This window comes from Hylobates moloch, unplaced genomic scaffold (genome assembly GCF_009828535.3).
Source record: "Hylobates moloch isolate HMO894 unplaced genomic scaffold, HMol_V3 SCAFFOLD_6, whole genome shotgun sequence".
NCBI lineage: Eukaryota > Metazoa > Chordata > Mammalia > Primates > Hylobatidae > Hylobates > Hylobates moloch.
The window spans coordinates 45,657,879-45,681,944 of record NW_026652281.1 but is presented as its reverse complement, the minus strand read 5'-3'; the positions used below and the strand labels follow the sequence as shown (position 1 = coordinate 45,681,944).

The following is a 24,066-nucleotide window of genomic DNA, read 5'->3' as shown; positions in this document are numbered from 1 at the left end:
ATATTGAGCAGCTGCATTTAAGCTAGTTTGTTTAAATATCCTTTTATTGCAACCACAAGTCAAGAAATAAAAACGTGTTTACTGCTAAGAATTTGAAAAACAAAACATTCCACTCTTTTAAAAGTTAAGAAAACTGTTCATACAGGTGGCTGATTGTGAGTTTTCTTTAGCCTGACTTGCTCGTTATAAGAGATGTATTTTGAAATAATGGCAAAGCTCATATAAACGTGACGTATAGAGCATTTTGTGTAGAACTAGGTTGTTGCTAGGGCCGTCCCTCTTTTAGGTACACGCAAGAAGCTCAAACCCACTTCTGTCATGTGTGCAAGGTGTTTCATTAAGCATAAAAGGGCCAGAATTAATTATGCTTTGCAGCCAGGCAGTGCAGGGATTTATGTGTGTCATTAAAAGATAGTCCTCTCCTTTTGAAGGGCTGCAGAGACAGGGAAAGACCTGGATATTGTAGAGCTGCAGTGGCTGATGACTCATTGTTGCAGATAACATTCTATTTTTATTTTCTTTTTTATTTTATTTTCAGTACTAGGAAAATAAAGGTATTCGTATGCTACTTATTGGGCAGAATTCCCTTTGCAATTGACATCCAGAAGTTTTAGAGAATACACATGGGCCTTTTTTCGGGACTAAGAATTGGCATTCATTTATTTGAAGACCTGCGTATGATTGTCTATAAATAACTACCACTGTAAAAATGACTTTCACTTCCTCCTCATCCCCAAATGACCATGCAGGTGACTTTCCATGCATTCAGTTGTTACTGTGCTAGCTTTTAATTTCATAAGCTTTTTATTTAGTATTTAACCGCAAAAAGTGTAATGAGATTGAGACAAAGAGAGAAGAACAACAGTTGCTCACTTACGAAGTGTGCCTCTTTTCTCACTTTTAAAAGTGGGTTTCCCCCCTATATTTGCTTGAACTGAATGTATTTTTTTTTTTTTTGAGACGGAGTCTCGCTCTGTCCCCCAGGCTGGAGTGCAGTGGCGCGATCTCGGCTCACTGCAAGCTCCACCTCCTGGGTTCACGCCATTCTCCTGCCTCAGACTCTCCGAGTAGCTGGGACTACAGGCGCCCGCCACCACGCCCGGCTAATTTTTTTTGTATTTTTAGTAGAGACGGGGTTTCACCGTGGTCTCGATCTCCTGACCTCGTGATCCGCCCGCCTCGGCCTCCCAAAGTGCTGGGATTACAAGCGTGAGCCACCGCGCCCGGCCAATGTATTTCTTTTAAAATATCTACTAATTGGGTTTTCAAGCACTCTTTTCCCACAAGAATATCATTATTTTATCAAATGGTCTTTTGCTGTGGTTCAGTATTATTGTTATTCTTTCTTCTCATTATTTAAGAGTAATAACATTTAAATTACATAACAATAATAATGGGCAACTGTGATGGAGTCAGTAATCTCAGAAAGAGATCTTAGAGGCATTGATTATAGAAGGACATGGTGGAGCTCCATTTTCATAAAGTAAAATGTGTTCATTCATTTTTATAACCCTATAATTATCAAAATAACTCCATGGAGAAAGAACATACATTGTTTAAATAATTGCTTTTTATTTTGCACTATCTGTATTCACCTTTGCCTCATGCAGTGCATATTTGCTGGTTGCCTTTCCAGCAAATAGCTGGTTTGCCTCCTTACTCCTTCTCTGAGACCATGTAATTCCCAAGAGCTTCCTACCCAGACTCCAGAGATGGAGCACATGGACCATGATTGATAATTGACTGTATCCCGCCTCTCTTTCCACAATGATTGGTTCAAAAGAAAGTGTGATTTAGACCATTCAAATCTTAGGACTTTTGTTGAGAATGTATTTTTCTGTTGCATGTAAGCAGCAGGCTTGTCTTGCTAGGGTCTGCTGAGTTCATGAGGGAGCCATGCCTAGGACAAAACTAACACCATAGAAGGCAATGCAGAGAGATTGAAAGAATGTAGATGCTTGGTGACCTCACTACTTATGCAGTGTTCAGTTATGTTAGCCTTTCTGGTTTCAATAAAGTTGAGTTGGGTTTTGTCTTACTTGCAACTGGGTGATTCAATTGCTCTGTCTGACAGCTCAGAACTGCTTGTTGAATATTTCTTCCATTTTTTTCCCTTCACTCTCTATTGACTATGTGCCATGAGTATGTAACTTGGTTCAGCTGACATACAGATCTTATACTTTGTAAACTTTTATGAGAAATGGTAGACTCTCCGTTGAATATGCCCAGGAAGAGGTGGATACAGAACCTTCAGAACCTCTTTCCTTCTGAATTTGGTGTTCTAGTGAGGAAGACCAAGAGCTCTGATGCTGTAAGTACTTTTGAACAAAGTATTATTTTCTTAAAATGAAGATAAAACCAAAGTTTTACACAAGTCTTTAAGAGGAAAAGAGGTGAAAAAAAGCAAGTCAGAATAATGTAAAAGTATTAGAGGGAAGAAACAAAAGGTAGAAGGGAAATAAGAAGAGTTGACCAAAAAACAAAATGAAAAAAAGGTCCAAGAAAATAGAATGCTCAAGAACAAAAATAAAAGGAAAAAATTCAGGAATAACTAGACTATGAAGATAGAACATCTAAAAATCATAAAAGAAAACAGGATGAAGGAAAATGTACAAACAAGGAAAGACATTGAGTTAAATGGCAGAAGATTTTTTTTTTTTGATTGCAGACAATCAAGAAGAGCCACAAAATTTAAAGAAAGAAGGAACAGAGAAGAACTTGAGTTGGGAATTGAGAGACATCATGTTGATTAAAGAAATGTATTCATTCCACGAGATTTTTTTTTAATAAAGTACATCTTAAGTTTTGGCAATAATGAAAGCTATATCAATACATCTGATGTGTATCCTTTCTTTGGAAAACTTGGGATTGTTAGGTAGGCTTAGATAGAGAAACAAGCAGATGTAGAACAGAGGTGGAAAGAACCGTAGACATAATACAGATAGTGCAACTAACAAATTTTATAGATGGAATACAAGCCTAGATTAGCGTCTTATCAAGGATATCCAGTCATGTCAGGCCTCTGAGTTGCCATTTTGCCATACCACAGGACTTTAAAGTGGCAATTAAAAATTTCTCCCATTAAACTAGATCCAGTGAGTCTGGGAAAAGTGGTTTATTGTCTGTTGCAATATCAATTTTATAATAAAAATTAGCTCATTCTGTCTCTTCTCTGACTTAAAAAATTTGAAAATAGTTTCCATCCTTTTTTAGAAATGGATAATCAGTGTTTAGTCTCTGTTAATTGGTGTTTTTCCAGGCTTTGGGAAGATTAGAGAGAAGAGTAGGCGGGTTTTAAATAGCCTATCATAGAGATAAAGTCAAGATCTGGTGTTCCATGGTACTGGCTTCAAATCCAGCAGAGCCATGAAGTGGTGATATCTTGACTCCTCTTTTAGCATTGTTTCTTTCTTATTTGATTCCCTTTCTCACCCAGGATCCACTGGACTTCTGCTGTCACCAACTCTCATATCAAAAAATAAAAGAATTTGATAAACTGCCAGTTCATGGTCATAGTATGGTGACATCAATTTGACATGTTATCTATCCCTTTGGTATTTGATTTTAAAATAAATAAAGGTATAATTACAATGATTTTCCATAAGATTATTGCCTAAATCTAACTCGAATCCAGGGGTTAGAACAGAGGCATTGGGGCTGGGCTGACAGCATCTGGCCTCAGCTCTTGCAGTCTCAACTCAGATTTGTTTCTTAACTGGCTAGTCCTGTTCCTTCATCTGTAGAAAGGATAATAATAGTTTATTACCCTACACTACAAAGGTCGTTCTGAACACTGAGTGACATAATGTTCAGTTGCCTTGCACATGGTAAGATCTCAGAAAATGTATACTAATATTATTATTATGCATGTTCAGGGAAATGTGAACGCACCTTGACATTAGAAAGAAATTGCTAACCCTTAGGCTTTCAGCAATGGCTTCATGGAGAAGCTAAGACATAGCAATAATTGCGAAGGAGACGAAAGTGAACCAAATGAAGAAAATAGAAAGTACAAACCTAGGCAAGAGAAACCTGGATAAAGTAGGCAAAGAAGTAAATCTTACAGTATGCTTAAGTATTCATAAGTAGCTGTTTTCATTAAAAATGGCCCTATCATAAGAAAATAAAGGAACACTGAGAATAGATATGCTTTTCTCAGAAATTCTTATACATCTTTATATGGCTTGGAGGAGAAGTTATTAAAAGAAGTCTCATCGGTTTGAAACCTTTTATATATATATATAAAATATATGTATGTATATTTGAAATAAGCCTTTATTTTTTTCAGTGTCTGCTTTCCTAAGGACTTTATACATTGACCTTATTTAAAAAACACTTATCTAAGGTAACTACTTTCAAATCCTAGGTTTACGTAGCATTCTATTTATTTGCTATTTGCGCAACTTAGGTCCTCTGTATTCTTAGCTTAAGAACTTACAAGTGCCAACAAATTTGCAAAAAATAAATGATTTTACAAAATTAAATATCTTCCTTGAGCCTAATTTCTTAAAGCCTTATATTAATTGAATTTCTTTCAATGAAGATATTTTAGGCTGTCATTAGTGTAATCATTTTCCTCCCTTATTTTGGGAGTGATAATTTGAGAACTATGAAGAAATACATCTTTCCCTTTCTGAACCTCTTGCAAATTCTTGTCTCATTCAGCATTTGTCTTTTAAAGGACTCTTCAGATCATGCATTGAAATCAGAAAGCAGCCTATCCCTGTGTAGCTAAGCATGTATATCTATTGCCAGGAATCAGAACAATTCTGAGTTTAAGAATCACATCAGATACCCCAGAGCAACAGGTTGAAAAACCTGAAATTAGAATCTTAAGTTATTACTTATTTTAAAATATTGATGAAAGAATGTTGTTGTTGAAATGAAACCAGAATGAACAAAATACTCCTACAAAATTTTCTCAAAATCTTCCCACTGTATTTCACTTTGCTGTTTTCTCAAATTAACAGTCATTAGAAAATGTTAAGTAACATACTTTAACTTCTTCATTTTCTAACATGAGGAAGAGATTCCCTTGCCTCCACAATGCATACATAATCTGTAAAAAGAACCCAGCTTTCATGGGCTTTTCTTTCTGCACTCCTGTAAGGAATCAGTCTTAAAATATCAAACCATAATCATAACATCATTTATAAGTGACAGTTGCTCAGAATATCTGTTTTATCAGAGGTAATATACAAGTTAAATGCAGAATTGTTTTTATTCAGAATGCCAATGAAATTAGACTTTGTATGTATGTTACTTAGTTGTTCAAAAGCTTGGCTTTTGTCTAGTTTTGAGGCTACAATAATGTTAGGTCTATATATTTTTTAATTCCATCATTGTGTAGGAAAGATGTACGTATCCTCAGTCAGTGCTAAAAACTCAGAGTAAAATTAGCAACGGGGCCTACCTGAGGGTGGAGGGTGGACGGAGGGAGAGGATTTAAAAACTACCTACAGCCTACTATGCTTTTACCTGGGCGATGGAATAATCTGTACACCAAACCCCCATGACACACAATTTACCTGTATAGCAAACCTACACATGTACTCCTGAACCTAAAATAAAAGTTACAAAAAAAAAAAATTAGCAAGGACTCCAGAAAAAAATGAGACTTTACTGGAATAAGGTTTTAGTACTTTAGGGGTTGTGATTTCCTTATCTTCTCTCTAGTTGTTAGTATATAATATTTGTATATTGAAATTAAAATTTCAAGCTTTCTCTTGGACATGAGAATAAAAGGAAGGGAGACACCCCACACCACCATGTTTCTGTTTCCCCTCATTGGCTAGCTTGACTTTGAGTTTAAACCTCACTGCAGAAGGGGAGAAAACCAACAGCCTTTTGGGCACCAGCTGGTAGGATATCTATTATACTCTTTTGGAGAAAATGGATCCAAGCTCTTCACGAAGCAGCTGTGCAATTGCTGAGCAGTGCCTAAAGAAGATCCCCATCCAACTCCAGGAGCCCCATGGATTTCCTTATCACCTCTGTGTGGTCAGCAGCCTACCTTCCCTAGTGCTGTGATCTGTCCACCACTACAGGCCCACCCTCATCTAATTGAATCTGTACAGCAGAATAGACATAGCAAATGAGGGTTACTTCTTGAGTCAAATACATTTGATTGGGAAGAGCTGCCTGGAAAGTGTTAAGAATTATGAGACCACATTGGGACTTGCTGGGAAAGGGTGCAGAGACCCATAAGCGACATCTGCTATGAATGTGAAAGATAAAAGTCGCTCCAGTGGCCGGCCTCTACAAAGAACAACCCTGGGTGAAGATTGATTGCATTAAGTCATTGTCTTAAAATGAATATGAGTCGTGGCTTTTAGTGTTTCGTTTTCTTCTATTTTTTTTCTCCTTTAACGGAAAATAAAACTAGCATGGTGATCTTCCTATTGAAGGAGGCATATTGAGAAACATCCTAATTCTAGACTATCATTTACTTTTTATTTAGAAAGACTTATGCAACGTGTATAAAATTACAAGATTTGTGAATAGAGCAACAAAATAAATTAAAGTGCTGTATCTCCTCCCTCCCCAAATTGAGAAACTAATATTATCTTCATTTTACCAATGGGAAAGCTAATAGCAAAGAAAATAGCATCATTATTAGAAAGGATGGCCACCAAGCCCTTTTTTTTGTTTATTTAGCTGCGACACATTCATTCTTTTTTCCCTTTCTATTTTGAGAGCTCAGGATTGATGTCATTTAAAACAATACATGTCAAAATCTCAGATTAGATCTATTTGTATATTTACTCTGCTTTGTTGGCAAGTGTCAATTATATGAATTAAGTAGATTACAAAAATGTTAAATGGCTTTTGTAAACAACAAATTAAAGTCACTTGTCATCCACTGTCAATTGTTTAAGTTTAAATTATGATACTTCCTCTTTATTTTTACTGAAACTTCTTTAACGTCCACTTAGGAAAGATATGATTGAACTATTAACAATGTTTTTTTCCTGTGAGGATAATAGAAACATACTACATATCTGGGTTCAGAACTGCAAGTATGAGTATACATTGACCATTTTTTTCCTTTATAAAAAATGAGAAACAGATTTTTTATTTCTTATAAAAAATAAGAAATTGAAAATTATTTTCAATCAATTTTGAGTATGTTTGAATTAACATGATGCTTGAGAATATTTTAAAATTAGCTACAGTGTAAATGACTCCTTGTGATCACCTATTTTCTCAATAAGGCTCAGAGTCCTTTTGCTTTTTATTTTTTTCCCTAGAAAATATTTTAAAGGAGAAAACATACTTAGTGAGTATTCATTATGTAACACTACTATATTGGGCACTTTACATACATTGTCTCATTAATTCCCATAAACAGTCTGTGTTCAAGGCATTATTATCCCCACTTTTTATATTAAAAATTGAAACCAAAAGAGATGAATAACGTGTTCATAGCAAATAGCCAGTAAATAGGAGAACAAGGATTTAAATACAGATTTACTTGAATCTGAAACCCATGGTTCATTTTATAATTCTGTGCTGCCAATCTGTTAATGATCTGTCTCCCACAGAATTTTACTATATGTGTTTTTATGAGTGCAGGTGTGTGTCTATATACACACACACATATATTTTTATTCTACATATGTTGTAAAATATAAGCTCTCTTTTATTAAACAAAATATATATTACTGGCTTCATCCTAAATTATTGTCATTATTATTATTATTATTTGAGGTAGATCTCACTGTGTCACTGAGGCTGAATGCAGTAGTACAATCAAAGCTCACTGCTACCTCAACCTCCTGGGCTCAAAGGATCCTCCCATCTCAGCCTCCTGAGTAGCTGGAACTACAGGCACACACCACCATACCCAGCCTAATTTTTTTTATTTCTTTTAGAGGTGGGGTTTTTCTGTGTTTCCCAGGCTGGTATCAAACTCCTGAGCTCAAGTGATCATCCTGCCTCGGTCTCCCAAAGCGCTGGGATTACAGGTGTGGGCCGCTGTGCCCAGCCCATCCTAAATCCTTGAATAACTTTTTCTTGTATCTTCTAATGCCTATGTAGAAAGACATGCTACTAATCTGAATTCCGGCAAGATGTTCTTGGTCACTTGGCTGTTAAAAGATACTTTGCAATCAAGAATTTTTTTGTTGTTGTTATTCTTGTCTAAATCTAAACTAGAGGTCAGCAAATTCTTTCTTAAAGAAGTGCCATATAGTAAATATTTTTGACTTGTGAGCCATATGGGTTCTGTTTTGACTGTTGTAGTTTGAAAGCAGCTATAGATACTATGTAAATGAATGGCTTGGCTTTGTTTCAATGGAAAACTGTGTTTACTAGAAGAGGCAGCCAGCCCACAGGCTGAAGTTTCCCAGTCGCTGATAGAAACAATTGAATATGCCATTTAGGCTAATAAATGGATTTAACCTTTGGCATCTCATGAACAATGTCTTCTGACTTACAGAACATAAAGAATAAAAATACCAATGCAAGGTTAACAGTGCTTTGATCTTTGTTCCTTAGTCACCTATTCAGTTTTCATGAGTAAATGATTATAAACAAGAGTTCTCTTATTCGGAATATTGTATTTCAGAGCTCTCCACCTCACTAGATGGCAATTCCTGTGGTATAATTTATCTTGGCCAAATACACTAGAGTCTTTATTTATGGTTTTTTTCTCCCTCATAGCCTGTAAACAATATGCTAGTAAATTCTGTTCATCCTATCTTCCAAATATATCCAAATTCCAGCCTTTTCTCACAACAGCCATCTTTTCAACTCTGGCCCAAGCACCATCCTCTCTTCCCTGGATTACTACAATATCCCTCCTAACTGACCTACCTTGTACCCATGTACCCCTGCAATCTGTGCTCCACTCAGCAGCCACAAAGATTCTATTAAAACAGAAGTCAGAGCTCTTCTACTAATAACCTTGAAGAGTTTCCTGCACCACTCACGTTTAAAGCCCGAGACTGTATAGCTCCTTCCAAAGCCCTGCATCTTTCCTGGCCTCCTTTCCCACTTTTGTGTCTCTCATCCCTCATTTCTGTGTTATAAATAGGGTCATAGATAAACAAAGCCGGACATTCCTAAAGTGGTAGAGACAGATTTTAATCAACAATAGATTTGTACAGAAGTAACTGGGCATTTTAAAGGGAGAATTAGGGGGTAGGAAAAAGTAGTATGTAGGGGCTCAGTAGAGTCAGGGAAGTAAAACATTACAAAATGTTAGTTGGCGTAAACCCGATAGGGCCAGCTGTGTTTGCTAGCTGGAAATTACTGAAGCTATGATTCCATCCCACCACAGAGACTGGAAGACAAAGGCTCTATTCTCAGGTATTGGCTAGAGCAAACAGTAGATTTTTTTGGCATCCTTGAGTCTTCTCAAGCAAGCAATTTAAGCGGAGCTAGAGTCATCTTAGGGATATGGCATTGAGCTGTTAGAAACTGTTAGTGTTTGTTCAAGTCTTTGTAAGCCAAGGTGGAGGCCTAGTCAAGAAGAGGGCTTGGAGGAGCCTGGCTAGGGTTTAGTCAGGGAGATAGTATTTGTCAGTCATTATAGATGCAAAACAAATCAGAACTCTGTCCCACCACTTGCTGGCTGCAAGACCTTAGGCAAGATACTGAAACTGTAACTTTAGTTTTCTCATCTGTAAAATCGGGATAATAATAGTTCCTGTCTGATAGGATTGCAGTTAAGTAAATTAATATGTGTAAAGCCCAGTAACTGCTCAGTAAATTTAGTTATTAACATTTCTGCCTTGAACTACATTACAATGGATTAGTTAAGAAATGTTATCAAGTAGCTAATGCAAGGAAGGCCCTATATGATAAATACATTAGAATACTTGAAATAAAGAATTACAGAGGATCAACCTGGGAATAAAGAGAGTAATTGCAACAATATTTTAGTCAGGACTGTAGTCATAATTTTCTAGAGCACATTATGGAAACAGGTTAGAATCTACATTTCTCTCTTGCTTTATTTAGAAAACATTTATGGAGGCAGCAGGATTTGAAGAATGTAGTTCAAGAGGTAGGGAGAGAGACTTGGAAACAAAAGTTTAGAATTCCTGTAAAGCTACCATTCTAGAAATAGGGCTCTAAACAGATGAAGTATTCAGAACCTCAACTTTTATACTTTTGTCTTTAAAAGAAACTAGTAATTATTAAAGGTACAATTTGCTAAGAGATAGAAAAATTTATACACTATAGTCATAAGATACCATCACTGTCAAACATTTAAAATAAAAATTCAAATTGGACTGCATGCAGTGGCTCACACCTGTAATCAACATTTTGGGAGACTGAGGCAGGAGGATTGCATGAGGCCAGGAGTTTGAGACCAGCCTGGGCAACATGGAGAGATCCCCGTCTCTACAAAAATTTAAAACAATTAGCTGGGCGTGGTGGTGTGTGTCTGTAGTCCTAGCTACTCAGGAGGCTGTGACAGGAGGCTCACTTGAGCCCAGGGAGTTGAAGCTGCAGTGAACTATGATTGTCACACTGCATTCCAGCTTATATGACAGAGTAAGACCCTTTCTCAAAAAAAAAAAAAAAAGAAAAAAAATTCAGTGAAGTTGGTTAAAATCTCTATAATACTTATAAAGGAATAATCCCTCTATAATTATTAATACATAAATGTCCCTTTGTAAGATATTTGGTGTATCAAATAGATCTCAAAAGGCAAATATATAATATTTGAATATTTCAGTCAATAGAATAATTTTATATATACAGTCATGTTCTTCATAATGATGTTTCAATCAAATGGACTGAAGATTATAATGGAGCTGAAAAAGTCCTATCACCTAGTGATGTAGCTTTCATAACTTCATCAGGCACATTTTTGTGGTGATGCTGCTGTTAACAAACCTGCTCTACTGCCAGTTATATAAAAGTATAGCACATACAATTCTGTATAGTACATAATACTTGATAATGATAATGAACAACTATGTTACTGGCTTATGTATTTACTATACTATACTTTTTATCATTATTTAGAGTGTACTACTTCTACTTATTAAAAAAAAAGGTTTATTGTAAAAGAGCCTCCAGCAGGTCTTTCAGGAGGTACTTCAGAAGAAGGCATTGTTGTAGGAGGTGACAGCTCCATGCATATTATTGCCCCTGAACACCTTCCAGGAGGACAGGATGTGGAGGTGGAAGATAGTGACATTAAATACTCTTGACCTGTGCAGGCCTAGGCTAAAGTGTGTGTTTGTGTCTTAGTTTTTAACAAAAATGTTTAAAGTAAAAAAAAATTATAGAAAAATGCTTATAAAGACATAAAGAAAATATCTTTATACAACTATGCAATATTTGTTTTTTAAGCTAAATATTATTATATGAGTCAAAAAGTTTAAAAATTAATAGGTTTATAAAGTGAAAAGTTACAGTAAGCTAAGGTTGATTTATTATTGAAGAAAGAAAAATTCTTTTTTGTTGTTGTTTTTTGTTTTTGAGACGGAGTCTCGCTCTGTTGCCCAGGCTGGAGTGCAGTGGCAAGATCTTGGCTCACTGCAAGCTCTGTCTCCCAGGTTCATGCCATTCTCCTGCCTCAGCCTCCCGAGTAGCTGGGACTACAGGTGCCTGCCACCACATCCAGCTAATTTTTTGTATTTTTTAGTAGAGACGGGGTTTCACCATGTTAGCCAGGATGGTCTCAATCTCTTCACCTTGTGATCCTCCCACTTCAGCCTCCCAGAGTGCTGGGATTACAGGCATGAGCCACCACGCCCAACCAGAAAAATGCTTAAATAAATGTGTTGTAGCCTAATATACAGTGTTTATAAAGTCTACAGTAGTGTACAGTAATGTCCTAGGCCTTCACATTCACTCACCTACACACCCAGAGAAACTTCCAGTCTTTCAAGCTCCATTTATAGTAAGTACCTGAAATGGTTTGGATTTGTGTCCCTGCCTAAGTCTCATGTCAAATTGTAATCCCCAGTGTTGGAGGGGGGGCCTGGTGGGAGGTGATTGGATATGGGGTCATGGGGGTAGATTTCCCCGTTGCTGTTCTAGTGACAGTAAGTGGGTTCTCATGAAATTTAGTTGTTTAAAAGTGTGTAGCACCTCCCCCTTTGCTGTATTCTCCTTCTCTGGCCATGTAAGATGTGCCTCCTCCCCTTTTGCCATCTGCCATGATTGTTTCCTGAGGTCTCCCCAGCCATGCTTCCTATGCAGCCTGCAGAACCGTAAGCCAATTAAACCTCTTTTCTTTATAAATTACCTAGTCTCAGGTAGTTCTTTATAGCAATGGGAGAATGGTGTAATACAGTATCCTATATATACAAATACCATTGTGTTACAATTGCTTCCAATATTTAGTGTAGTATCATGCTGTACAGGCTTACAGCCTAGAAGTAATAGTACATACCATATAACCTAGGTGTGTAGTAGATTATATCATCTGGGTTTGTGTAAGTACACTCTCTGATGTTTGCACAACGACAGTATTGCCTGACACATTTCTCAGAACATATCCCCATTGTTAAGTGGCCTATGACTGGCTGGGTGCTGTGGCTCACGTCTGTAGTCCCAGCACTTTTGGAAGCTGAGGAAGGCGGATCACTTGAGCCCATGAGGTTGAGACTAGCCTGGGCAACATAACGAAATCTCATCTCTACAAAAAATAAAAAAATTAGCTGGGCATGGTAGTGTATGCCTGGTTTCCCAGCTAGTTGGGAGGCTCGGGTGGGAGGATCCCTTAAGCCTGGCAGGTGGGGGTTGCAGTGAGCTAAGAGTGTGCCACTGCACTCCAGCCTGGGCAATTGAGTGAGAATCTGTCTCAAGGAAAAAAAAAGTGATATATGACTGCATTTAACACATAGTAAATATAATCTAACATATAAATTTAGATAAAATTTATATTTGGGGAAGAGAATATAAATTCTTTCCCAATACATAGAGAATATTTATAAAAATTACATCGCAGGATACTAACAAATTTTAGTTGACTGTAATAATTAGAATTTTTAAACTCATGTCCACTCATAATTCAATAAAACTAGAAATACACCAAGAAATGATGTCGTGGAAGACTTAGCTGCTTAGAAATTAAGGACCATTTTTTCTGCACAATCCCTGGAACAAGGAGAAGATCAAACCTGAAATTTTAAATTGTCTAGAGAGTAATGACTCTTTAGTAGTACCCAGTAAGGAAAATACTGGATAATAAAACCCATGAGACCCTGATGAAGTACTCAGAGAAAAATTAATAGCCTTAAATTCCTTTAAAATGAAAAATAGAATAAAGTAAAATACAAATACAAAGTCAACTTAAGAAATGAGAATAAATATTAAAATCAATAAAAAGAAATGAATAGTGATAAAAGCTAAAAATAATAGGTTTAAAAATGGAAAACATCAACAAAATAAATTATTTCTTTGAAATGTCCTTTAAAATAAACTCATGGCAAGCCAAGCATTTCTTAAATGCCAAAAATTATGCATTATTAAAAGTTAGAAAGGATAAAAGGAATTTTTAGACACTGTTATGTGCAACTGTGTGTCAGTGTATTTTATAATCTTGAGGAAATGGATGATTTTCTAGAAAAATAACTGAAATTTATATAAGCAGATATTTAAAAAATTAACAGACCACTAACTGTAGAAGAGACTGGAAAATTAAAAAATAATTTTTATACATACACACGCACACACAAACACACACACACAGAGACTTCTAAAGATGAGAATTATTTAACCAAAAACACTGAGAAAAATTAAACACACATATGGCAGAAAAAGAGTTAAAATACTACGTATATAAAGAGTTCCTATAGATTTTGAAGAAGACAAGCAGCCCAAAAGAAAAGTAAATTAGGAATATTAATGTAACAGAATGACAAAAATTCATTCGTGTGAATAATCAGATAAATTAAGGGAGAAAAGTTACTATATTTTTTTACTCATTAATTTTGCAAAAATTCAAAAGACCTATGATATACAGAGCTTCTAAGGATGGGAAGACATGGGAGAGTTTCATACATTGCTGGTGGGAGGGTGCACTGCTATAAGCTTTTTAGGAAAGTAGCATTATCTTCTAAAGTAAAACTACTCATATCCTTAAAATTTTGGGAGATCATTCTATGGAATTTTATGCAATAAATGAAAGTTTGAGTTAGAACTACATCTTTTGCCCTAGAAATATTGCCATTGTATATTAAATGAGAAAAACAAACCACAGAGTCATGTGCAAAAGTGTGATCCTATCTTTTTTTTTCTCAATAGGTTTTGGGGGAACATGTGGTGTTTCTTTGGTTACATGAATAAGTTTTTTAGTGGTGATTTCTGAGACTTAATATGCATCTATCACCTGACCAGTGTACACTGTACCCAGTGTGTAGTATTTTATCCCTCATCTCCTTCCCACCTTTTCCCCCAAAGTCCATTGTATCATTATTATGCCTTTGCATCCTCATAGCTTAACTCCCACTTATGAGTGAGAACATATGATGTTTGGTTTTCCATTCCTTAGTTACTTCACTTGGAATAAAGGTCTCCAGTTCCATCCAGGTTGCTGTGAATGCCATTATTTCATTCCTTTTTTGTGGCTGAGTAGTATTCCATCGTGTGGTATATATATATATATATATATATACACCACATTTTCTTTATTCACTCATTGTTGGATGGGCATTTGGGCTGGTTCCATATTTTTGCAATTGCAAAGTGTGCAAGTATCTTTTTTTGTATAATGACTTCTTTTCCTCTGGGTGGATACCCAGTAGTGGGATTGCTGGATCAAATGGTAGTTCTACTTTTAGTTCTTTAAGGAATCTACACACTGTTTTCCATAGTGGTTGTACTAGTTTATATTCCCACCAAGCAGTGTAAAAGTGTTCCCTCTTTTCCACATCCACACCAACATCTATTATTTTATAGATTTTTTTTATTGTGGCCATTCTTGCAGGAGTAAGGTGGTAATTGTGATATTGATTTGCATTTCCATGATTATTAGGGATGTTGAGCATTTTTTCATGTTTCTTGTCCATTTGTATATCTTCTTTTGAGAACTGTCTATTCATGTCCTTAGCAACTTTTTGATGGGATTTTTTTTTCTTTCTGATTTGTTTGAGTTCCTTGTAGTTGCTGGAAATTAGTCCTTTGTCAAATGTATAGATTGTGAAGATTTTCTCGTGGGTTGTATGTTTACTCTGCTGATTACTTCTTTTGCTGTGCAGAAGCCTTTTAGTTTAACTAAGTCCCACCTATTTATCTTTGTTTTCGTTGCGGTTGCTTTTGGGTTCTTAGTCATAAAGTCTTTGCCTAAGCCAGTGTCTAGAAGGGTTTTTTCGATGTTATCTTCTAGAATTTTTATGGTTTCAGGTCTTAGATTTAAGTCTTTGATCCATCTCGAGTTGATTTTTGTATAGGGTGAGAGATGAGGATCCAGTTTTGATCTTCTACATGTAGCTTGCCAATTATCCCAGCACCATTTGTTAAATAGGGTCCTTTCCCCACTTTATGGTTTTTTTTGCTTTGCCAAAGATCAGTTGACTGTAAGTATTTGGGTTTATTTCTGGGTTCTGTATTTTGTTCCATTGGTCTGTGTGCCGGTGTTTATAGTGGTACCATGCTGTTTTGATGAGTATGGCCTCATAGTATAGTTTGAAGTCATGTAATGTAATGTCTCCAGATTTGTTCTTTTTGCATAGTCTTGTTTTGGCTATGCGGGCTCTTTTTTGGTTCCATATGAGTTTTAGGATTTTTTTTTCTAGTTCTGTGAGCAATGATGGTGGTATTTTGATGAGAATTGCATTGAATTTGTAAATTGGCAATATGGTCATTTTCACAATGTTGATTCTACCCTTCCATGAGCATGGGCTGTGTTTCCATTTGTTTGTGTCATCTGTGATTTCTTGCAGCAGTGTTTTGTAGTTTTACTTGTAGAGGTCTTTAACCTCCTTGGTTAAACATATTCCTAAGGATTTTATTTTTTTCACAGCTATTGTAAAAGGGGTTGAGTCCTTGATTTGATTCTCAGCTTGATCACTGTTGATGTATAGCAGAGCTACTGATTTGTGTACATTAATTTTGTATCCTGAAACTTTGCTGAATTCATTTACCAGGTCTGGGAACTTTTTGGATGAATCTTTAGGGTTTTCTAGGTATATGATCATTTCATCAGCAAACAGTGTCAGTTTGACTTCCTGATTACCAATTTGAATGCCCTTGGTTTCTTTATTTTGTCTAATTGCTCTGGTTAGGACTTCCAGCGCTATGTTGAACAGAAGTGGTGAAAGTGGCCATCCTTGTTTTGTTCCAGTTCTCAAGGGGAATGTGTTCAACTTTTCCCCATTCAGTATAATGTTGGCTGTTGGTTTGTCATAAATGGCTTTTATTAACTTAAGATATGTCCCCTCTATGCCGATTATGCTGAGGGTTTTAAACATAAAGGGATGTTGGATTTTGTCAGATGCTTTTTTGTGTCTCTTGAGATGATCATGTGTTTTTGCTTTTAATTCTGTTCATATGGTGTATCACATTTATTGACTTGTGGATGTTAAACTATCCCTGCATCCCTGGTATGAAACCCACTTGATTATGGTGGATTATCTTTTTGATATGCTGTTAGCTAGTATTTTGTTGAGGACTTTTGCATCTATGTTCATCAGGGATATTGGTCTGTAGTTTTCTTTTTTCCTTTTTTTTGTTTTGTTTTGTTATTTCCTTTGCTGGTTTTGGTATTAGGTGATGCTGACTTCATAGAATGATTTAGGGAGGACTTCCTCTTTATCTTTTGGAACAGTGTCAATAAGATTGGTACCAGTTGTTTCAATGTCTGGTAGAATTCAGCTGTGAATCCATCTGGTCCTGGACCTTTTTTGTTGTTGGCAATTTTTTTTATTACCATTTCAACCTTGCTGCTTATTATTGATTGTTCAGTTTCTGTTTTTTTTCCTGGTTTAATCTAGGTTGTATGTTTCCAGGAACTTACCCATCTCCTCTAGGTTTTCTAGTTTGTGTTCATAAAGATATTCATAGTAGCCTTGAATGATCTTTTGTATTTCTGTGGTGTTGCTTGTAATATCTCCCATTTTGTTTCTAATTGTACTTACTTGGATCTTCTCCCTTCTTGGTTAATCTCGCTAGTGCTCTATGAACTTTATTTATCTGTTGAAAGAACTAGCTTTTTGTCTCATTTATCTTTTGCATGTTTTTTTGGTTCCAATTTCATTTAGTTCTGCTCTGGTCTTCATTATTTCTTTTTTTCTGCTGGGTTTGGGTTTGGTTTGCTCTTGTTTCTCTGGCTCCTTGAGGTGTGACCTTAGATTGTCTATTTGTGCTCTTTCAGATTTTTTTGATGTAGGCATTTAATGCTGTGAACTTTCCTCTTAGCATTGCCTTTGCCGTATCCCAGAGGTTTTGATAGGTTGTGTCACTATTATCGTTCAGTTCAAAGAATTTTTTTATTTCCATGTTGATTTTTACTGTTGACTCAATGATAATTCAGGAGCGGGTTATTTAATTTCCATATATTTGCATGATTTTGATGGTTCCTTTTGGAGTTGGTTTCAAATTTTATTCCACTGTGGTCTGAGAGAGTACTTGATATAATTTTGATTTTCTTAATTTGTTGAGATTTGTTTTGTTGTCTGTCATATGGTCTATCTTGGAGAATGTTCCATGTGCTGATGAATAAAATGTATATTCTGCAGTTGTTGGGTAGAATGTTCTGTATATATCTGTTAAGTCCATTTGTCATAGGGTATAGTTTAAGCTCATTGTTTCTCTGTTGACTTTCTGTCTTGATGACCTGTCTAGTGCTGTCAGTGGAGTATTGAAATCCCCCACTATTATTGTGTTGCTGTCTCATTTCTTAGATCTAGTAATAATTGTTTTATAAACTTGGGAGCTCCAATGTTAGGTGCATATATATCTTGTATTGTGATATTTTCCTGTTGGACTAGTCCTTTTATCATTTTATACTATCATTCTTTGTCTTTTTTATCTGCTGTTGCTTTAAAGTTTGTTTTGTCTGATATAAGAATATATATTACTTCTGCCCATTTTTGGTGTCCGTTTGTATGGATTATCTTTTTCCACGCCTTTACCTCAAGTTTATGTGAGTCTTTATGTGTCAGGTGAGTCTCTTGAAGACAGAAGATACTTGGTTGGTGAGTTGTATCCATTGTGCCATTCTGTATCTTTTAAGTGGAGCATTTAGGCTATTCACATTCAATGTTAGTATTGAGATATGACATACGATTCTATTCATCATGCTGTTTGTTGCCCGAATAACCTGTTTTTTTTTTTCTTCATTGTGTTATTGTTTTACAGGTCTTATGAGATTTATGCTTTAAGGAGATTCTATTTTCACATATTTTGAGAATTTGTTTCAAGATTTACAGCTCTTTTTAACAGTTCTTGCAGTGCTAGCTTGGTAGTGGCAAATTCTCTCAGCATTTGTTTGTCTGAAAAAGTCTGTATCTTTCTTTCATTTGTGAAGCCTAGTTCTTCTGGATATTACATTTTTGGCTGAAAATTGTTTTGTTTAAGGAGGCTAAAGATAGGACTCCAATCCCTTCTAGTTTGTAGGGTTTCTGCTGAGAAGTCCACTGTTAATCTGACAGGTTTTCCTTTATAGGTTACCTGATGCTTTTGCCTCACAGCTCTTAAGATTCTTTCCTTCGTCTTGACTTTAGATAACCTGATGACTATGTGCCTAGGTGATTATTTTTTTGCACTGAATTTTCCAGGTGTTCTTTGAGCTTCTTGCATTTGGATGTCTAGATCTCTAGCAAGGCTGGGGAAGTTTTCCTCAATTATTCCTTAAATAGGTTTTTCAAACTTTTAGATTTCTCTTCTTGCTCAGGAGAACCAATTATTCTTAGGTTTGGTCATTTAACATAATTCTTGGAGGCTTCATTCATTTTTAAAAATTCTTTATTCTTTGTCTTTGTCAGGCTAGGTTAATTTGAAAGCTTTGTCTTCATGCTCTGAAGTTCTTTCTTTTACTTGTTCGATTCTGTTGCTAAGACTTTCCAGTGCATTTTGTGTTTCTCTGTGTCCTTGATTTCCAGAAGTTGTGATTTTTTTTATTTTTTAGCTATAAGGATAAATTGAGATTTTCCATTCATATCCTGTATCATTTTTTTAAGTTGGAATTTACCTTTCTTTGGTACCTCCTTGATGGGCTTAATAATCGACCTGAATTATTTTTCTGGCAATTCAGAGATTTTGTCTTGGTTTGAATCCATTGCTGGTGAGCTAGTGTGATCTTTTGGGGTTATTAAATAAACTTGTTTTGTCATATTACCAGAATTGCTTTTCTGGTTCTTTCTCATTCGGGTAGACTACGTTGAGGGAAGATCTGGGGCTCAAGGCTGCTGTTCAGATTCTTTTGTCCCGTGGAGGTGCTTCCTTGATGTGGTGCTCCCTCCTTTCCCCTAGGGATAGAGCTCCTGAGAGCCGAACTGCAGTGATTGTCATTTCTCTTCCAGATTTAGCTACTCAGCAGAGCTACCCGGCTTTAGGCTGGTATCAGCAAGTGTCTGCAAAGAGTCTTGTGGTGTGATCCATCTTCAGGCCTCTCAGCCCTAGATATTAGCACCTGCTCCAGTGGAAGTAGCAGGGGAGTGAAATAGACTCTGTGAGGGTCCTTGGTTGTATTTTTGTTAAGTGCACTGGTTCTGTGTTGGTTGGCCTCCAACCAGGAGGTAGCACTTTCAAGAGCATATCAGCTGGGGTACTGTAGAGAAGATACAAGTTTGCCCTAGGGTCAGGCAGTGGGCAGGGCCATAGAGTTCCCAATAGATTATGTCATTTGTCTTCCCCTGTCAGGGCAGGTAGAGAGAGGCCATCAGGTGGGGGCATTGTAAGGCCTGTCAGAGCTCAGATTCTTCTTGGGCAGGCTTGCTGTGGCTGCTGTGAGGGATGGGAGTGTGGTTCCTAGGCCAATGGAGTTATGTTCCCAGGGGGATTATGGCTGCCTCTGCTGCATCATACAAGTCACCAGGAAAGTAGGGCAAAGCTGGCAGTCACAGGCCTTGCCCAGCTCCCACGCAGCCTGCAGTCTGAAACTGGTCTTTCTCCCACCACCCCTGCCCCCCAACAGCACAGAGTTTATTTCCAGGCAGCTGGTGAGCAGGACTGAGAACTTGCCCCAGGCTACAAGCCTTCCAATTGAGAAAGCAAGCCGACTCACAGTTCCTAGGCTGTCCCAGGGAGGCTGCAGTGGCAATCCACCTCCTGGAAAGAGTCTGTGGGTTCTTTTGGTCTTTCTGGTATGTTCCTGCAGTAGTTCTTGGAACAGAAGTTCACAGTGTGTGTGTCTGCATGCTGCTCTGTCTGTCCAAGTGGGAGCTGCAAGTTAATCTTGCTTCCTATCTGCCATTTTCCTCTTTTCTCTAAGTGTGATCCTATCTTAATAAAAATGAATAATAACAAAAATCCCAATATACATGTGTCTGTTTGGTTATATATTTTTAAACTAGCAAGGAGTAAGTTACAAAGAGTCACATCAGCCTGTAAACACTGGTTCCCTTGGAGAGATAGGAATGGAGGAAGATAACAGAAAATTGTGGGTATATATGTTATTTTATCACTGAAAAGATCATTTATTATTTTATAGTTGTTAAAAATTAATAAAGAAATAAACAATATCACCAACAAAAAGGATACAGCTAGATATCATGTGTTTTGATATAACTCCCTACTTTTAAAAATCTCTAGAGGGGGTTTTCCATACAGAGCCTCTAATTGATAAATGTTTCATTCCTATTCCCCTGCTTTGCAACGGTGCTATTAAAAGAGCCTGATTAATTAAAGAATTTAAGAAATTTGGTACACGTTTGGAAACAAATAGATCCAGATTTGTAGAAGGTCATTCTTCTATTATAGTCTGTCTAAAGATATTTGTGGAAGGCAACTGTGCATATCTTTTCCACATTAGCAACAAAAGTGATTCTCTTTGCAGTTATTAGCCACCAGAAAAATTCTCTTTGTTTCACTTATTTTCAGATTTATGCAGTCTGAATTAATATTTCAGTAACCCTCTTCAAGAAAAGCATTTGGAACTATTCCACATGAATGTTGCATTCTTTAAGCAAAAGTGCAGAACATTTTCAAGGCACAGATTGCTTTTCATAGATAATGTCTTCTCCTTAATCATGTATAAAGGGACAAATCTGATGTACACATTAGAGAAATGGCTCTGTCTTAGCAGGCAAAAGTCACCTCATTCAACAAAGCTCACAGCACTTTTAAAGAGGAGGGTATATAAAAATAGCGAGTACATTGCTTTGTACAATGTGTCATACTCCCACCCTCAGCGAATCCAGTATTAAATGAAAACATTTGCCATGGCAACATCGATTTACAAAGGGCAAATGATGTTCCTGAGAGATTGGAGTATTTCCTTTCATAGATTTCAGAAGCACACACAGTTAACACTTTAGCAACCTTGTTTAATAACTATAGATAGAGATATATATATATAAAACTAAAAAAGCTTTACTTGATTATTTTTAAGTATTGTAATTTGGAGATAAAATCCAAAACAAAACAACAAACTCCTAACAAAAACTGACATCAAAATAAATTCAAGCAGAAAAAAAAAATACCACTAGAACATTTTAGCCTTCACTATTTATGGAAATAACAATTATTTCATGGGGTAAGCTGTGCTAAATTAAATCTGTGAATGATCATTTTGCTATGAAAATGAAAATTCTGTTTAGCTTACCGTTTCTACGATTGACATTATCAGTTATAATATTTAGCCTCCTCATTTTGGACATCTTTAAAATATTTTATCTTTATGTTTCATAAATACTAAGGCAAAATTCACAGATTACAGTTGTAGTTTCATCTATTTGACTCAGACTATGAAGACAGACACAGTAGATGTAAGAAAGAAGATAGATTGATAGCCTGAGTAAATGCAAGTATTGAAGAAGTGACCTTAGTGGGGTCAAACAAGTTTAGAAGTTAACAAATAGTCTCTATATTGTTTCTCTGCTTGTCATAAGCACTCCATGATACAAAATGGAGAAAATTGTGCTCAGCGGTGAGGAAATTAAGTTCCTGCCCTAAATAGTTTATAGTTAAGAGCAAAAAAAATTGTCTTACTCAATTCTTTGACTCTGCCAGAGGTGAATACTGTTCTATCTTCTATCTAACCTTTATTTAATGGGCACAGTAAGCTGGGATCTAGAAGCTTATGGCTTCTGAGTGTAAGGGAACTTCTAGTCCTTCAGTCAATTATGGCAGGAGTCAGTTGAATAAGGTGTTTCATACAGTTACCGCCCACAGCATTCACCAGTGAAGCAAACAAAAGCCAAATCTAGCCCTGTTTTAATGTTTTCAAGTCTACTGTTGTTTGAAGACTGCAAGTTCTTTGGAAGACCTTGTATCATTTATTTTCTTACTTGCCTCTTTCTTGAACATGCATTCCCCATGATTCAAAAATATCAATTGTCAAAAAGTTTATAAATGTATAAATCTGAGATAGTTTCCTTGCATTTGCAAAGTAAATCCTCCAGAAGATATTTATCATGGTTAAGAATTTATAGAGAATAGAGATTAGCAAACCTGTGATATGCTGTCCTGTTTACATTTATTATGAAGGAGAACATTAATTAAATTAAGAATGATCTCTTCATTGTGGAAGTCAGTTCCAGAAATTATTGAGAATCAGCTTTTTCTGCAAGATAAATTCAAACCTTCTAGCAAATCCCAAAGATATTATGATGTACATATCAGTATTAATAGAGTTAATTCAGGCATATATAATATTTTTATAGTAATTTTGCAGAGTATTGAAATGTTAACAAGACTGAAATGATTTTCCACCCCTTCTCTTTTTTAAATATCAGTCTGCCAGACCATTTTTCCTTGTAAGCTTTTATGTTGCCATTGTTCTTTACATTCATTTTTCAGTATTTAAATATCTGTCACTGTAATGTTATAGAATATGTATTCTTTCTCTATGAACCTACCTGACTCTGTCACACTGATCTGATCTGAGCACCCAAAGTTGTATCACTCTTATAGAACCATTATATTGTCACTAGTTATAGTGATTATTTTTTATGTTCTAAATATCTCGCACTAAAGGATCTCTGAAACCAATGACTACATCTTACTCATCTTTGTGCATATTTTTGGTCAGTGTATACTCAAACTTAGCAAACATCACAGTCTGTATTTACAAGAAGCCAGCTTCTGTCTGTCCTGTGGGAAAGATACTGTTTGCACAGTATTCTGTATTGTGCCTTGCACATAGAAGGTACTCAGTGAGTATCTGTTGATTAACTGATCTCCCTTGAATCTACACCTAGTTGTTTCTTCTGTTCTTCAGTACAGGTAGGAAAGTAAGTTGGATGATGACCCATATAGTATCATAAAGATTGTCTATCTTGTTAGGGCTATATTCCCAGTGCCTTGCAGAGTGCCTGGTACTTAGTAGACATTAACAAATATTTGTTAGGGATTGATATTTAATGGTTATTACTATGGCTTGGATGTGGTTTATCCCCACCAGAACTCATGTTGAAAGTTGATTCCCAATGTGGCACTGTTGGGGGATGGGGATGTTTGGGCCATGGAGGCAGATCTCTCATGAATAGATTAATGCCCTCACATGGGGGTGAGTGAGAATGGATTAGTTTTCAGGAGAATGGGTTGTTAAAAATTGTGCCTCCCTTTGTTTCTCTCTCTTGCCTCCTCTCTTACCATGTGATTTTGCACAAGCTTTTTCTCCATTCTGGTTTTATTCATGCGTTGAAGCAGCCTGAGGCCCTTACCAGATGTAGCTACCCAATCTTGATCCTTCCAGCCACCAGAATCATGAGCCAACCTTTTTTCTTTGTAAACTGCCCAGCCTCAGGTATTCTGTTATAGGAACACAAAATGGACTAAGACAGTTGTGTTCTTCAGTCAAAGCACAGAGCACATTAGCAAGTAAAGCTTGATTAGGCAGTTAGACCTCAAAGAAATTTATAGTGTAGTAAATATTTCATCTTCTTGGTTAACATGGTTGGAACCACATTAGACTATTTACCTCTTTAATGGTCTAAATTCTAGGTGTATACAATTACTTTAATTTTTTTCCTTCAAAATGTCTTTCAAATT

At 36.3% G+C, this 24,066-nt stretch overlaps 1 protein-coding gene across 17 annotated transcripts in view; it reads left to right on the top strand.

The window, feature by feature from the left end:
* The window catches only part of PAM (peptidylglycine alpha-amidating monooxygenase), a 278,097-nt gene that overhangs the window by 114,226 nt on the left and 139,805 nt on the right, over positions 1 to 24,066 (top strand). The gene's annotated exons all lie outside the window — the stretch shown is intronic.